The 19,098-nt window shown below is 35.1% G+C and overlaps 1 protein-coding gene and 1 long non-coding RNA gene across 5 annotated transcripts in view; both read left to right on the top strand.

Moving 5' to 3' along the window:
* The window catches only part of LOC139976990 (uncharacterized), a 71,142-nt gene that overhangs the window by 31,362 nt on the left and 20,682 nt on the right, over positions 1-19,098 (top strand). The gene's annotated exons all lie outside the window — the stretch shown is intronic.
* LOC139976993 (uncharacterized) lies at positions 13,681-17,235 on the top strand. 4 transcript variants are annotated; one of them, XR_011796359.1, is made up of 5 exons: positions 13,681-13,858; positions 15,081-15,129; positions 15,439-15,522; positions 15,801-15,890; positions 17,044-17,235. It is a non-coding gene; the product is annotated as an uncharacterized lncRNA (long non-coding RNA). The 4 variants fall into 4 exon arrangements; XR_011796358.1 differs by having other exon boundaries at positions 13,681-14,366; XR_011796360.1 differs by having other exon boundaries at positions 13,713-13,786.

Genomic DNA, 19,098 nt, shown 5'->3' with positions numbered 1-19,098 from the left:
ACACCGGTTTCGTTGCGACAGTTTTGTACGGATGCCTGATCCGGACGACGAAATGATATAGGCTTGTGCATCATGATCGTTGGGCAAAAACATATATGTGATGACAGTATGGTCGATGTTGGGTACCGTAGAATGGGTTTTCTGAAAACTACAAAGGAAATTTGACACGCATAAAATTCCACACCTATTTTGTTCTCACCAAAGGCAATCTAGGTGCTTTGTTTGTACATTAACGCAATTTCACTTTTAGAGTAACTTTTTACAAGATTTTCAGACTTTCACCTCTGCCGACCTCGAATGACTGTTGACCCGCATCCAATATAATAGGGATCTTCTACACAATATGGGCCATCTACATACTAAGTATGAAATCCTTCCAAGTTACCCTTTCCTATAAGATATTGTGCTTACAAGCAGTTTTAGAGGTTTTCAGTTTGACCTCTGGTGACCTCAAATGGCCTTTGACCTCCACCAAAAACAATAGTACTCTTTTCCCTTCTATGGGTTACCCACATGTAGAGCATGAGTTCAATAAAAGCTTCAATTATTGAGATATCGTGTTTACAAGAAAGTGTCACATACACACACACGCACACAAACCCACACAATTACCATCGCATTGATTTCTTCAGCCTTTGGCAAAGAATAAAAAAAGGCCTGTTTCTGAGAACTACAGGAACTGAAAACAATGACTCAGACCTTTCTATTTCATTCTTTTTATTTCAAACCAAAACTATAGTAAATGTAAAAATACACGAGGTACACAAAATATGAATATATAGGGTAAGAGAAAAGATGTGATAAGGAGCTTGAAATAAACTTGATTGAAATGTACTGTAAAATTCATTACAATCCCAGCTGCCTATACCACTCCACCCCTCCGAAGACTTAATAATAGTAATAATGATGACAACGACAACGATGATTTTCTAATAATAATAATAATCATGACAACGATGATTTTCTAATAATAATAATAATCATGATAACGATGATGATGACGATAGTAATAGTAACAACAACAATAATAATAAGAATGATGATAATGACGATAATAATAATAATAAAAGTAATCATAGTAACAACAACAACAACAATTATAATAATAACAATAAGAATGATGAGGATGACAATGACGATAATCATAATAAAAGTAATAATAGTTAAAACAACAACAACAATAATAACAACAATAATAAAAATGACGATGAATAATAATAATAATAAAAGGCATTTATACATTAAGTTGCCCATGGATTGGTGTACCTGACACTATCGACCCGCCCACCCTCCCCCACCTCACCCCTCCGCTTTTCTTAATGGATGTGTGCAAGTTATCATGGTTCACTATTTCACCAACAAATGCTGCAACATGCTTGGACCGCATAAACACTGAATGCTCCAAACCACCGTACTTCAGATGTTGTCAGCAACTGTTTCCATCGTCGAGGCATTTCAAGTAACACACTTTGCATTGAATTGGTGCCTTTATGAATAAAGTGTAGTAACATAAACGAATAGTTAGGAAGCAATACAATATATTTCGTAGATTTCAGGAAGTTAAAAAAAAATCAACAACTGTTCATAACTTTCTGCAGATCATTTCTCATGTTTTTGCTTTGTCGTGGCTCCTGCTTCAGGGTATCCTGGGTATTACAGGGTATTACACAAAGTCATTGCCCACGAAACCATGAGTATAAAGCATTGAATTCAATGAATTTGTCCTTATTTCTAGAAGTTTATGCTCTTACTCATATGCTATGATGATGCTATGATGGATGGCTAGTTCTCAATTAAAAAAGAACAAATTAAAACCATGGAATAAACACAATCATTTCACATACTGAGAGGTGCCTTTTACTTACTGCATTGGTCAGGAGAGAACACCCATAGGTTACCTTCATGTTTAAAGTTAAGTCACTATTTTTCCACTTCTTCTTTGTTTTAAATGATTTGCTTGTAACATTATCAAGAATATTGTTTCCCAGAAGACATACTGTGTTTATGCTTCTAATTGGCAACACCTCTCAGTTTTAGTCGGATACTCCCAGCCCCTCAACCTCCACCCTAAAGTACTAAAAAGTGCTGACTGACAGGTGGTGGTTCCCAGTGTCAGCCACTATAGAATAACAATACTTGTTCATACTTTTGGGGGTATTTTGGCACAGAGATTAGTCAAACTTTTGGCTTTAAAGGTAGTCAGTATAGGCCCCAAATTAAAGCATGCTATAACTGCTAGAAGTTTTCAAAAAGTATTTTCCTGGAGATCTTTACCATACAAACTGTTTCAGAAATTGTTAAGGAACACACAAGATGACTAAATGTCCCAGTTAGGAAATTTCCTTGAAGTTTGTACAGTAATAAAAAAAAGTTTAATAATTTTGACCAAAGGTGACCATATTTGAATATCTATCATAGTTGGAACCAATATAATTTACCTTTAAGAGGAACCCCACCTGGAATTAGTGATTTACTTGAAACACTCTCAATGCATACTGTATCTACTTTCTTTACCGAGCCTCTATATTGAAAGAAATATGTAATATAATTTATAAATATACATAATATATATATAAAGAAATTCCAAGAGACCTTTACATGGCCACAGGAACAGTGACACCAATTTACAGTATGTGTTCATTATGCTGTCCCCAATTCCCACCGCACTCACTTCCTCACATATGGTCATTTTGTAATATATTATCAAGAGATAATTGCTATTGCAGTTGAAGTCTCATTTATACTGGACACTGCCTTGATATACCATTCTATATGAGATCAACCTCACCTTCTAGTTTACAGACACACTCACTTTGCACAACATAAACTCAACAGTATGTGGATATGAATCCAATTATTCATAAAGTACCAGCACTTTTTGAGGTAATGTTCCTCCATCTAAAGGCTTATGTATGCTGTGTCCACCACTTTCCATTTACCAGTTTCAGTATTAAACACTTCTGGGGTGGTACAGTGCCCTAAAATGGACAAAAATTAGACAGATGATATATGTGATTCAGTGACTAATGTATGTCCTTAATGGAAAACTGGGGAACACAGAATAGCAAATACTAAGGGAGAAAATATGGAGAACATTATACAAGATTAACATTGTTCATGATAACTTTATCTGGGGTGGTGAATTGCAAAGTTAAGCAAAAATGGAATACAAGTGAAAATATGGGTTTATATCCAGTCATCTAATGGTGCTTATGAACACATTGGCTTTACAAGAGGTGCTCAAAATCATCCATTGCAAGCTCAGCCATGCCAACATGCTGTAATATTTGCATAGTTCAACAATTTGTTTCTGATGAGAAATGTATGCCTAAAGTGTGTAATAAAAATTTCTTTTGTTTAAGCATATGGGCCTACAGAGCATCCCGGTGGGAAACTTCAGGTCCACTAACTACAGGCATTACCATACACATGGGCTTTTGGTGGATAACCAGTTTGCTAAAACTGTTCTTGTCTTGTTCTTGTATTAGTTATCTGTTCCAGTTGCTCCAAAGTATGAGATGGCAACATCCAAACATGTTTCCTTTAACAGTTTTTGTTGTTGTTTAATCTGAAGTAAGCTGCCGAGCTAACAACTCATTTTGAGTCTTTCATTGGAACACCAGTGCATGGTCTATAATGAAGTCATGATTACTTTAAAATTACCCCTACCATCCACATTTGCTGTGTAGAGTGATGGACACTAGAAAGCGAGATTATCACAGAGAAAATTCCTATGTAGACAATGTGAGGAAATTCAACGAGAGCTTTGCCACTGAAAACTCCTGTAATTCCTTTTGTTACAAGTCTCATGATGGTGCCGAATACTTGACCTTCCTTTTGGAAACTGTTTAGCTGTACTGTATGATATCTGTTGATGGAATTGAACCACCTGCTGAATGAATTCTGCATCACCAGAACAGATTATATAATGGCCTAACAAGTTCCAAAAAGAAAGAAATCAATTTGGTCTATGTTTGGTCTATATGGAAAATACATTGCATTCCAGACAGCACACAGATTTTGGGAAGGATTTCATCAGGGGAAGAATAATCTTGTGCAACCTGTAAAAATGTTTTTTTGCAGACAATGTTATTAATGGCCAATCACAATTTACAATGAATATCATAACATGAACAGGCCTATTGAAGTTCAATGAGTTATTGAGAATGTACAGGTGTAGTGGGCATCACTTTACCTGGTTGTTTCAGAAGCAATTGTTTTAATACACAAACATGATTAATAAATTCCTCACTCCACCATCAAGAAAAACTAATAGTTTCTTCGTTTCTTTATATTATATTGCTTAATGATACAAGTGGTGCACCGTGTGCAATAATAGAAATATTATAGAAATAATAGAATATAATAATAGAATAATAATAGAATAGAAATATAATAGAAATAATAGAAATATATTGCACTGTGTGCAATAATAGAAATAATGTAAGTGTAACTTGGAATACAATTAACAAAGTTCTAAGCACCAACCGAAAAAAAAGGTGGATATCCTGCTGCTTTTAAAACTGGTGATCAAGAAATCAGCAACGAGAATGACATTGCCAGCTACTTTAACAAATATTTTGTAAACATGGGACCCTCACTTGCAAGAAATATTACAAATAAAGGTAGTACAGAATATCTTATTCATAATAATAACAGAAACAGTCAATCTATGTTCATTAATCCTGTCAGTGAGGAAGAACTTTCAATAGTTGCTATTTCCAGCCTGAAACCAAAAAAAGCAGCAGGATATGGCGATTTTAAACCAGATATAATAAGAAATGTTATTCACTTTATCACCAATCCATTTGTAATTTATCTTTTACTTCTGGTACATTTCCAGATAAACTAAAGATTGCTAAGGTTATACCAATTTTTAAAAAAGGTAACCAAGATGTATATGAAAATTACCGTCCTATTTCTTTATTATCATGTTTTTCAAAAATTATTGAAAGGCTTATGTACAATCGTATGTTTTAAGTTTCTAACCAAGTTTAATATCCTGTGCAATGATCAATGTGGCTTCCGCCCAAAACATTCTACAGAACTTGCTTTGGCGAATGCTATTGAAAAAATATGGACTAGTCTTGATAATACCAAAATATGTATTGGAGTGTTCCTTGATCTCTCCAAGGCATTTGATACTATTGACCATACCATTTTGCTAAGTAAATTATCTTTGTATGGTGTAAGGGGAACAACCCTTGACTGGTTGAGCAGCTATTTATCCAATAGACATCAGTATACATCATATAAAAACTCTAAATCCGAACACGCTGTAACCCGTTGTGGTGTTCCACAGGGCTCACTATTAGGACCACTGTTGTTCATAGTATATATATGTCAATGACATTTGCCAGGTGTCAAAAATTGCCAATACTAGTTTGTTTGCTGATGATACCAATATTTTCTTCGAGTTCGAAAACGTACATAGAATACATGATACTGTCTCTGCTGAATTAACTAAATTTACTAACTGGTTTGCTGCTACTAAGTTATCACTTATTACAGACAAAACTAACTATATAGTATTTAATGGAAGAAGAACGCTTAACTGGAATAATGACATAATAATGGATGGTAAAGTAAATAAACAAGTATCAACTACTAAATTTCTAGGGGTTAATATTGATAGTAAACTTTCATGGAGTGACCATATTACAAAAGTTTGCACCAGCATTGCAAGAGGTGTAGGAACTTTAGCAAAGCTAAAACATTTCCTCCCCCAGAATATACTCAGAATGCTTTATCAAACTTTAATAGCACCACATCTGTATTACTGCTTGATTATCTGATTTTGGTTGCTGTCACAGAAGTTGGATCCCCGATGACTACCATTGTATTGTGCATACCTATTAGCATGATTTCTTGATCCAGATAGAAATGCATTATGCTGCTTTGATATTTTGTGCATTCTGCGTTGATATTTTGTGTATTCTTCGTTGATATTTTGTGTATTCTGTGTTGATATTTAATGTATTCCGCACTGATATTTGATGTATTCTGCGTTGATATTTTGTGTTGGTTTCTTGTTCTTTGCCTTGTTCCTTGCTCTTTTTAGATTCGGGAGTACAAGACAGCCAGCGAAATTGCAAAGGAAGCCCTTGTTATGGTTGAAAGCACTACTTACATCCCCAAGCGGAGTGCTGTAAGTGGTGTGCAAAAGTAGAATGTAAAGGAGAACACAACCAACAGAATTGGTGAACATGTGTTCAGTATGATTTTCTAAAGGTTTCTTTGCCTTGTTCCTTGTTCTTTTTAGATTCGGAAGTACAAGACAGCCAGCGAAATTGCAAAGGAAGCCCTTGATTTGGCTAACAGCCCAACATACATCCCCCAGCGGAGTGCTGTAAGTGGTGTGCAAAAGTAGAATGTAAAGGAGAACACAACCAACAGAATTGGTGAACATGTGTTCAGTATGATTTTCTAAAGGTTTCTTTGCCTTGTTCCTTGTTCTTTTTAGATTCGGAAGTACAAGACAGCCAATGAAATTGCAAAGGAAGCCCTTGATTTGGCTAACAGCCCAACATACATCCCCAAGCGGAGTGCTGTAAGTGGTGTGCAAAAGTAAAATGTAAAGGAGAACACAACCAACAGAATTGGTGAACATGTGTTCAGTATGATTTTCTAAAGGTTTCTTTGCCTTGTTCCTTGTTCTTTTTTCTTGTTCTTTTTAGATTCGGAAGTACAAGACAGCCAATCAAATTGTCACAGAGGCCATTGATTTGGCTCACAGCCCAACATACATCCCCAAGTGGTGTGCAAAAGTAGAATGTAAAGGAGAACACAACCAACAGAATTGGTGAACATGTGTTGAGTATGATTTTCTAAGGTTTCTTTGCCTTTTTCCTTGTTCTTTTTAGATTCGGAAGTACAAGACAGCCAATCAAATTGTCACAGAGGCCATTGATTCGGCTAACAGCCCAACATACATCCCCAAGCGGAGTGCTGTAAGTGGTGTGCAAAAGTAGAATGTAAAGGAGAACACAACCAACAGAATTGGTGAACATGTGTTCAGTATGATTTTCTAAAGGTTTCTTTGCCTTGTTCCTTGTTCTTTTTTCTTGTTCTTTTTAAATTCGGAAGTACAAGACAGCCAATCAAATTGTCACAGAGGCCATTGATTTGGCTAACAGCCCAACATACATCCCCAAGCGGAGTGCTGTAAGTGGTGTGCAAAAGTAGAATGTAAAGGAGAACACAACCAACAGAATTGGTGAACATGTGTTCAGTATGATTTTCTAAAGGTTTCTTTGCCTTGTTCCTTGTTCTTTTTAGATTCGGAAGTACAAGACAGCCAGCGAAATTGCAAAGGAAGCCCTTGATTTGGCTAACAGCCCAACATACATCCCCAAGCGGAGTGCTGTAAGTGGTGTGCAAAAGTAGAATGTAAAGGAGAACACAACCAACAGAATTGGTGAACATGTGTTCAGTATGATTTTCTAAGGTTTCTTTGCCTTGTTCCTTGTTCTTTTTAGATTCGGAAGTACAAGACAGCCAATCAAATTGTCACAGAGGCAATTGATTTGGCTAACAGCCCAACATACATCCCCAAGCGGAGTGCTGTAAGTGGTGTGCAAAAGTAGAATGTAAAGGAGAACACAACCAACAGAATTGGTGAACATGTGTTCAGTATGATTTTCTAAAGGTTTCTTTGCCTTGTTCCTTGTTCTTTTTTCTTGTTCTTTTTAAATTCGGAAGTACAAGACAGCCAATCAAATTGTCACAGAGGCCATTGATTTGGCTCACAGCCCAACATACATCCCCAAGCGGAGTGCTGTAAGTGGTGTGCAAAAGTAGAATGTAAAGGAGAACACAACCAACAGAATTGGTGAACATGTGTTCAGTATGATTTTCTAAAGGTTTCTTTGCCTTGTTCCTTGTTCTTTTTTCTTGTTCTTTTTAGATTCGGAAGTACAAGACAGCCAATCAAATTGTCACAGAGGCCATTGATTTGGCTCACAGCCCAACATACATCCCCAAGTGGTGTGCAAAAGTAGAATGTAAAGGAGAACACAACCAACAGAATTGGTGAACATGTGTTCAGTATGATTTTCTAAGGTTTCTTTGCCTTGTTCCTTGTTCTTTTTAGATTCGGAAGTACAAGACAGCCAATCAAATTGTCACAGAGGCCATTGATTCGGCTAACAGCCCAACATACATCCCCAAGCGGAGTGCTGTAAGTGGTGTGCAAAAGTAGAATGTAAAGGAGAACACAACCAACAGAATTGGTGAACATGTGTTCAGTATGATTTTCTAAAGGTTTCTTTGCCTTGTTCCTTGTTCTTTTTTCTTGTTCGGAAGTACAAGACAGCCAGCGAAATTGCAAAGGAAGCCCTTGATTTGGCTAACAGCCCAACTTACATCCCCAAGCGGAGTGCTGTAAGTGGTGTGCAAAAGTAGAATGTAAAGGAGAACACAACCAACAGAATTGGTGAACATGTGTTCAGTATGATTTTCTAAGGTTTCTTTGCCTTTTTCCTTGTTCTTTTTAGATTCGGAAGTACAAGACAGCCAATCAAATTGTCACAGAGGCCATTGATTTGGCTAACAGCCCAACATACATCCCCAAGCGGAGTGCTGTAAGTGGTGTGCAAAAGTAGAATGTAAAGGAGAACACAACCAACAGAATTGGTGAACATGTGTTCAGTATGATTTTCTAAGGTTTCTTTGCCTTGTTCCTTGTTCTTTTTAGATTCGGAAGTACAAGACAGCCAATCAAATTGTCACAGAGGCCATTGATTTGGCTAACAGCCCAACTTACATCCCCAAGCGGAGTGCTGTAAGTGGTGTGCAAAAGTAGAATGTAAAGGAGAACACAACCAACAGAATTGGTGAACATGTGTTCAGTATGATTTTCTAAGGTTTCTTTGCCTTGTTCCTTGTTCTTTTTAGATTCGGAAGTACAAGACAGCCAATCAAATTGTCACAGAGGCCATTGATTTGGCTAACAGCCCAACATACATCCCCAAGCGGAGTGCTGTAAGTGGTGTGCAAATGTAGAATGTAAAGGAGAACACAACCAACAGAATTGGTGAACATGTGTTCAGTATGATTTTCTAAAGGTTTCTTTGCCTTGTTCCTTGTTCTTTTTAGATTCGGAAGTACAAAACAGCCAGCGAAATTGCAAAGGAAGCCCTTGATTTGGCTAACAGCCCAACTTGTGAACATGTGTTCAGTATGATTTTCTCAAGGTCTATTTATGACATTCAAAAATATCAGTTTTTACGATCTACTCATATTGAGAATGTACAGGTGTAGTGGGCATCACTTTACCTGGTTGTTTCAGAAGCATTTGTTTTAACACACAAACATGATTATTGAATTCCTCACTCCACCATCAAGAAAAACTAATAGTTTCTTTGTTTCTTTATATTATATTGCTTAATGATACAAGTGGTGCACTGTGTGCAATAATAGAAATATTATAGAAATAATAGAATATAATAATAGAATAATAGAAATAAAATAGAAATATATTGCACTGTGTGCAATAATAGAAATAAGGTAAGTGTAACTTGGAATACAATTAACAAAGTTCTAAGCACCAACCGAAAAAAAGGTGGATATCCTGCTGCTTTTAAAACTGGTGATCAAGAAATCAGCAACGAGAATGACATTGCCAGCTACTTTAACAAATATTTTGTAAACATTGGACCCTCACTTGCAAGAAATATTACAAATAAAGGTAGTACAGAATATCTTATTCATAATAATAACAGAAACAGTCAAGCTATGTTCATTAATCCTGTCAGTGAGGAAGAACTTTCAATAGTTGCTATTTCCAGCCTGAAACCAAAAAAAGCAGCAGGATATGGCGATTTTAAACCAGATATAATAAGAAATGTTATTCACTTTATCGCCAATCCATTGACTTATATTTGTAATTTATCTTTTACTTCTGGTACATTTCTAGTACATGCGTGTCCTTGATCCATTTGCTGGAGAAGTATTACCAGCTCTTCTCATGCGCTAACATAAAGATTCTGGTTTTCTGTAGTTGACAACGAAAAGCGCTATTAAAATATGATCATTCTGTGGCCAACCTGGACACCATTATAACTGATAGACTTTTCGTTTGTATAAAACCTAAAACGAGATGGATGGTTTAAAAAACAGCTGCTAGGGTAAATGACCTTTTTAATATCTTGAACCTGAGCTGATCGGTAACACTAAACCATCCTGTAATAGTGCGCACTGCCTAACTTGTTATTTCCTTAAAATGATTAGCGCCAAGCATCCATTGCTTAAATAGTAAGATCAAGCTTTCCACATCCAAATTGTTTCATACAAGTTTAATCCGGAAAAGAGAAACATGAAGACAAATACAATATCACCAGCAATATATGAAAGGAATTGAGATGTTTTGTAGGAAACCCCTTATAAACACAACATACATTCAGTGGGCATATTGAAAGACTTAAAGCCATTCACCACCGTTCATTCAAGTAACGGCTACCTATCGAGCGCTAGAGGAAGCCATATCCTAGCAATCGCATTGCATTGTTTAAGTGTTAAGTTAAACTCACTCTGAATCGATGATGAGAAGCGTCTTTCGTAGTAAGTTGCTGGACTAACTTGTAACCTCGTTTTTTAATTGTCGTTGAATTTAGGTGGATAATGGGAGGTTCATTGTGATGTTGGCAGCAACAGTAAAAGGTACAGATTAAACCAATGAAAACATCAGCATTAATTGGATGCGGACGCCGATGATGGCGACATTGCTCTTGCATTTACTTGCAAAGCCGGTCCTGTTGATATGCGGTGATGTCTTTTAAAAGGTTTCATAGACTAAACAAATTTCACAAATTCCAATAAATTTTCACTAGCATAACTTGGGGAAAAGTGGAGATTGAAAACTCCACTTTACGTAAAGATGGGAATATAACAGTTAATGCATCATAACTTCACTGATATAGACGGGACCTTTAATCGGTAATTAATTACACTTGCGGTTTCATACAAGCAAGAGATACTGCATACTGTACATATATGAAAGACAGTAGTGTCAACTTAAACAGTAAGTAATGAGTCATAATTAGCGACGACTGTAGAAACGGGAGCATTAACAGTAGGGTTTCTCACTGGAGACTAAACAACGTTGACTCAAATATGACCAGGGCCAGCATCAACGTAAGCCAGCTTATATGTATTACACTCATCCAAATGGGTAAGTCTTTCATATCATTTTGTGTCATTTAAGCAATGTTATGTTTGTGCACTATGTATTATAATTTGAATGACACACACACTGACTATAAATTATGAAGAATTTGCTGTAAGCCTCAATTGATGTGACAATTAACATATGACAGCATCGTTTACAAAAGTCTAGCTACATTAATCACGATAGTCTAACGACAAAGAAACGAGAGAATCATGCGGTTGTGCTGGATACGATTTTGTTATCAGTGACATAGTACAACGAGGGCATGAAACTATCGAGAGCAGGCCTGGCTGGATTGAACAGATCAAAAGAAGCATGAAAATGATACAGAAAGGCCAGTAGCAGATTTGTAGCATAATTATTCTTTTCTTTTCTTGTTTTCTATTTCACCTTTGACTAGTCAAGGGTATTTGGTTATGGCATTTAACAATAACTAAAATATATTTTACTTCATGGTAACATTTAAATGTTGAGCATTGTTAGAAATTTAATTGATGGTAACATTTGTTTCTCATTCATGCCAAGTTCTTGCAAATGAAGTTGTTCGACACGCCATCATTAATACAGATCAGTCGCTAACGTGCCATGGCAATAACGCCGAAACATGGGCATGGACGTTGAATAATGGAACAAAAAATATGATACATGACAGTGAGAAATATACGAAAAAGGACGGCAAAGATGAATCTGTTTTAACAATCAAGAGGGTTGGATTTGAAGACGCCGTATATTACAAATGTACTTTCATCCCTGAGAATGATTTAGCGAGTGACACCATGTACAATTTATACGTCTTAGGTATGTATTTGATCCTATTTAAATGAATACATATCAGTTTTCCCCACAATTCTTACCAAGGTAGTTGTAAACTGATAATTGTTTGCCGGTATTGTTAATGGCGTGTTCGATCTAATGTAGTTTTACACCAGTGTCCAATGAACTTATATAACACATTATAACATTTCAGGATGTAAAAGAAAAACTCGGATATTCCTTAACAAGTTTAGACATAAAATATACATGTAAGCTGAATAAGATCAAATTGTAGTAAGTATATAAAGCAAGCTACGGGGTAAGAATAATAAAGTGTATTAACTTTTCTTACAGGGGTTTAGTTCAATAGTCGGTTTATCGTTATTTTTTAGGAAACTGGTTTAAGTGTATAAAACATGTATTGGACGTTATGGGAAATCGCATGACCTGAGACTAGTCAATACCTATTAAACTGTATTATTGTAGTGGAAATTCCACGGTTATTATGTTGCGTTATTACTAGCTTACCGGGATTCAGCATACTTACACCATAACTATATATCATAATTTCATTAACAAATGTCTTAATTATGCATTCGTCTTCCTATTTAACATTAGGAAATCTGACCCTTTCAACTGATAAAAATGTTACTTACGAAAGAAGCAACATCACAGCCGATTGCTGTTTACAGTTTAATGCACAGAGTAACGATATAAGACTACGGTGGCTAATCAACGAAGAAAGTATAGAAAATGCACAGACCTTAACACAAGAAACCCTTACGACGGCCGACAATCACAAAGAAATGTGCAGTCGTTTGATGCTAAAGGCGAACCGTCAACATGATGGGCAGTCTCTGTGGTGTCGAGTAGAGGAGTATCCATCTCTCAACAGTAGTGTTACATTACAAGTACATATCTATGAGAGTAAGTATTATGGCTGCGCCACTCGAATAAATTAATGTGAACTTGTCTCGTTAAGAATGAACATTATAAAACCAAAATAAAACAAATGATCATTTATCCAACCAAACGTGGACCAAATTTATCACAGTATTTTAATTGTATTTTAATTTATGATATATATATATATATATATATATATATATATATATATATATATACATATATATATATATATATATATATATATATATATATATATATATATATATATACATATGCATTATGCATTATGACTCTATGTTAGTTACACGTACATGAGAAAGAGTGAAAAGTACCCTACTGCCTTATCAAATTTATTATAGATCAGACAAAGAAAGAGGATCAAGAGTCCATCAATTCAGCACAAGGAAAGCAAAAGTCTAATTTATAACTTCAAACAAAAGAGCCAATTATCCACTCGAACATAAAGCTAAATGACTCAATTGCTCATTGAAGACTGTGTTTAAAGTGCAGTAATTCTCTTTCATATTTAAATTTCCTTTATTCTCTTTGGAACTACAAGCAATATATATATATATATATATATATATATATATATATATATATATATATATACATATATATATATATATATATATATATATATCAAACAAGGAAGTTATCAAAGAAGGAAGTTATGAAACACGTTTCCGTTTTATTTTCATAAATCTACCTATTTTTTATTTTTATCATTTTTCGTAGACGGAGTGGACAAACTTTGGACATATGTGGCTGTCTTTGTAGTTGTTACTGTTCTGATAACATCGGTTTTAATTTTGTCAAAAATTTTTTTAAATTTGTCAAATCTGGTAATAATAACAACGCTGGACCCCCGATATCGTTTGTTTGAGCCAACGAACAACTGTATTCTATCGATCTAAATACTTAGAAACGCTACCCTGAGGGTATACAACTATAAAGGTAGTACTCTAGTGTTCATTCCGGGAATACAGTCAACAATTAAGCAGTTCCATAATCAGGATGAATGTTAAAGTCAGTACCTATAGGTATCGCTTTTAAATTGATTAAAGTATATCCCAGTATCTAATATTATGTTTTTCAGTGAAAAACATGGAATTTATAACTTAATATCAATGTGTCATGGAATACACCATACTTACAATAACATTTCCTCTTGCGTGCGAGTTATAAATAGAAGGGAAACCAAAACGTTAATATTCCGACAAATGCGAGACCTGTCATTTTCTATTATTGTTGCACATGCATCACTTTCAGAATAATTGCCACCTTAAACTTAACTAAACTTAAATGCTAGCTTTTTGCAAATAATTATCGGATTTGCTGTTATGTTGCTCCTTTACAGTAAAGTACCAGGGAGAACCTATTTATCTCATCTCTCTACATGTAAGGAATGCATAGAGAGAATAGATATTGTACTTAACCTTACGTCAGAAATGTGAGGATGGGGGTGTGTAAGTGAGAAAAAAAAAGTGTCCAGCGAACTCCTTCCAGACCGTTAATTCCATCAAGTGCAAACTTGGTGAGTAGGTGTCTGACTATCTAACCTTGTGCCTGCGTAATTGGTGACGCCATAGCTCATAGAGCTTGGGTCAAAGGTAAAGGGTCAAAGTTCAAGAACATTACCTTGGTTTTTACCCATTTTCTGCTTGTCAACATGTAGGAAAAAGGCATTCGACCACAAGATATGTAGAAAATGATGAGAAGAATTTTAAAGTAGGACAGATTTAGGCGTTTAGGGTCGGGTCGAATGAAAATTGAGGTCAAAAGTGAAGTTGGCCTACATTGTTCGAAAAGTGTGTAGTGAACTCATCCTACACCCTAAGTCTGATCAAATTTAAACTTGGTAGGTAGATGACTGACTATGTAACATTGTGCCTGCGTGATTGATGACGTCTTCGATCTAACGTCAGAGGTCTAAGGTCGAAAAACCTTAATGTTTTTCATAGAGGAGATGAGATCTGTAACTCCTTGCATGGCTCTCGTGTTTGGTTTTGTTCAAAGTATACAAACAAGACAAATCATCATACTGTCATCGATTACAATTTTTTTCATTCGAAAACCATATTACCTAGAAAATAAACCTAAGAAATTTCTGATAGAAGTAGATTTATTAGTAACATTTCATGTCAGTATTATTAATAACATTTCATGGCAGGTTTGCACAATATTGTTTCTTTGCCTTCATGTGTGTATTGCATTATCATCCCTTATATCATTTGTACGTCTTCCACAGATGCTCGCTGTATTACAGGTTTATTCCAGGTATTTCGGTGTCCCTGCAGGTAATACTGTTATATATGTAGCATGGATAATCACTTAAGAAAGAAAGACCAGTACTAACATTTGATATTCTTTGTTATCAATATGATGATGGCGAGGTTTTTTATCGTCTGACACAGAACTTCAGGAATAATATTGGTATTTTTAGATATCAATGTAAACATTTCAAACTAGCATACTGTCATATATGTATACATATAACGTATGATACAACTGTCGTATGTACCATGAAAATGCTGCTGCTGTAATTATTTTCCTATCAACAAAGTGGTCATGTTCTCGTTGCTATCGAATATTCCTCTCACATCCAGAAAACATTGGGCTAAGACGACAACCGACTCCACTACTGGAATTCGTAGTATTGATAACGAAGGTTATGAAATTGTGGATCAAAGGTAATATGTAACACTAATAAAAGAATGAGGTAGTCCAACTAGACTTCCACTTCGAATGTAAGCATGTATATTTACATGCCTAATACATGAGATGTGTCATATATTAAATATATATATATAATATCGTAGGTCATTTCAGTTTATAATGTTAAGAAGCACATGAAAGTTTCTTTATTATGTATATGCATATGTGTATATATATATACGTATATATATATATATATATATATATATATCATACTTGTTTATCATTATCAATACTATTACTTTATGCAAAGGTTACAGTGTGTCCCAACTGACGGATCGTCGTTGAAATCTAACGTTAAGGACAGTCGGAATGTTGAAGGTTATGACATTGTTGGCCAAAGGTAAGACAAAGAGAATTATTTGCAATATTCATGTTGAGTTTACTGTAATATTCAGCCAGAGGAATTTGCCTTTTCAGACGCGACGTGTCTTTCAGTCAATACCAGAACGTCGTGACTGTGTTATATGGAATGATAAACAAAAAATTTCACATGGCTATCTGGTTCGTACCTTCTCAGTGCAGCAACATTAACAAATGTTAGTACTCACTATAATAGTGCTAACTTCTAGTCCAAAAATAATGACACAGAACCACGTGAGAAACATCGGAAGAACTAATGTTATCATGTATAAGATACTAGACTGACTCCTGAGGTGTTATGCAAGTTACACGGTCTTTAAAATTGAAGGAACGTGAAAGAAACAGTGAAAATACGTTACGAAATAACTTTTCATATTCATACTAAATGAACTGTATTACACAGCGTGTGCCACACTAAACATAACACAATTCTCTGAAAACCATTCAACAATTAAGATACGTTACGAAATAGCGACATTATGAAACCTCCTGAATAATTATACGGAATAGAATCTCACACAGTTATACGCAAATTGTAATTTAATCGACAACGGTCTTAAGTTGGATATATTTGCATCTAACGCGAATTTGCTTTTTTAAATTTCTAATGTCCGAGCTATGAGAAAACAAGAACTGTTACTGGTTTCCTATTAATCTTATTCGAATAGATTAAAACAAACGACATCTCATAAAGTCTACAGCGCAATATGCGACTGATCTCGACCTGACTCAACTGGAAAATGTTTAGTCGTGAAGACTAAAATTCCACGACTCACCCCGAACACTGACTGGTTGATCAGAGCACAAAACGACTCTGTTTTCTGTTAGCGACCGGAGCTTATTTAGGTTTCACAAATTTGAACATTTTTGAAACCGTCATCGGTTAAGTTTTTTTTAAGACTGTACAGCTGCAGTCGTGAATACTTCGTTAATATCATGCTTACCGCCCAATATTACCGTAACTTCCGTTTATTGGTTTAAAAACTAACAACATGCAACTGATTTCTTTCGAGAATATGGAATATATAACGCTTGTGCTACACAATTGCATGATAATTAATAACATTTATCTGTAGTGACATGCATGGTTTTCGTTCACCTGAACTCAAATTATTACTTCTTTCTTTTAACAGTGTCTCAGGTATATCAGAGTTACAACACCAAGGACTTACGGATGAGGAAGAAAACCCTTCTACACATGTTTACTCAAGCACCGATGACTTTTGTCACTACTTACAACCTATGTAATATTTAACATTCCAATAACCCCCATCCCTCAACCACCATCCATTAGGATACTTCAGAGGTGGAGGGAGGGGGGGTACAGCCAAATTGGTTTATGATCAGGATTTTTTTAGTGACGTATATTGTACAAGATCAGTTCATCGAGAAGGATAACAGACTGAAATTTTAATTCCAGAATAATATAAAACACCTTATCATTATTGAATTTTCATCTTAGAAAACAGTACTTGAAAAACTGTTCTTTCCCCTTAGACCTTTGAAATGAAAAACTACGGAGAAAAAATAAATATTCATATATATTCGTACGTATATATTCATAAGAACAAACTATTAAGTATATTATAACAGATAATGTTGTAATTATTATTTGTTTTTAAAGATCAGTGTCACGAAGAATAATAGGTCCGAATGTTTTTTTTTCCCTTCAAAATGACATCACGCACCAGGCAACATATCATTGTTCATAATATCAAAGTGAATAATAGGCTACTGAAAGTAAACTCAAAGACCTTCTCTGTGGGTATGTGATATGTAATCGTTTTGATAACATAGCAATTAATTGTATTGTAACAAATGTTACGATTAACGTGTCCTAAAATGACCCTTTTTGTCCCTTCTAGAGGACAAACATTTTAAAGACAATGATATTGACAAACCACGTTAGACTTTTGGAAATATACATACAGTTAAAAAAGGAAGTAAAATTAATATTCGATTCCTGTTCAGTGTAACTTTAATTACTGTCACAATACGAAATGATACATTAAAGTTCCTGCTTCAATGTGTTTCTCAGTATTGACTTAGGACATCTGGCACCGTTATTGTATGCAAATATATAGGACCATAAATTTACTGATTACACATTATTCAGGCTTAACATATTGGGAGACATATTAACAAGCTAATCCAAGACATTACAGGAATGTCTGGATTTCACTGTGACGCTAGAGACACAGAGGTTGAAGTACGTGTCCTTGGTAAGTCAGTTCATACCCAAGACTCAACTGCCATATTTAGAAGGAAAAACGATATAAGCGTTTTGATATTGACGAAGAGATTCACTTAGACGTCTTCATGTAAGAAACCATGAGGTACACAGCTATTCCTCTTTGAAAATATAAAGATCCCCGAATTCATAAGTATTGCTCTTTCTCAGCTGATTTGGTTTTAACATTGCAGCTAAATTTATTTAATTGAAGAAACTAAAGCAATTTGAGATTGCATATTGAAATTTATGACGTTCATGTGTATCAAAGTTCAGCAAATGTTAATGTTGAACAATTGAAAGGACAGAGGAAGAGGTAGGAAAAAAGTGTAACTTCGCTAAATTCTCCAAAAAGACAAGTTGTTCTCGGGGGATGGGGTGGGGGTAGTGAGTGGGTTGGTAGAGTATTGTTGACTTTCCATTGTAATGTATCAATACCGTACATTTCACTTCCTATTTTGTAACAACCTCTAAACAATATAACATTTATCAGGATTTTATTTAATTGAAGAAACTAAAACAAATTGAGATTGCAAATTGACATTTATGTCGTTCATGTGTATCAGAGTTCAGCAAATATTGATGTTAAAAAATGGAAAAGACATAGGAAGAGATCAGAAAAAGTGTAACTACGCTAATTCTCTGAAAATTCACATAATTTTCAGGGGGAGTGATGGGATGGAGAGAGTATTGTTGACTTACATTGTAATGTATAAATACCGTACATTTCATTTTCTACTTTGTAACATCCTCTAAACAATATAAAATTTATAAGGATACTAAGTAAAACCAGAATATCATTTAAAAACAATTGTTAGACGCTTCCTCATTCCAAATGCTTCCGCCGAAATGTTGTAGATATAGTTTCATGAGATTGCCCTTATATGCCCATTTTGCTCTTGCATGAACTAACTAATATGATCATGAATTAACGTCTTTACTACAGTGTATAATACAT

Source organism: Apostichopus japonicus, chromosome 12, assembly GCF_037975245.1.
Source record: "Apostichopus japonicus isolate 1M-3 chromosome 12, ASM3797524v1, whole genome shotgun sequence".
NCBI classification, from domain to species: Eukaryota; Metazoa; Echinodermata; class Holothuroidea; order Aspidochirotida; family Stichopodidae; genus Apostichopus; species Apostichopus japonicus.
The sequence above is the reverse complement of the archived record's forward strand: the minus strand, read 5'-3'. Positions and strand labels throughout refer to the sequence as shown.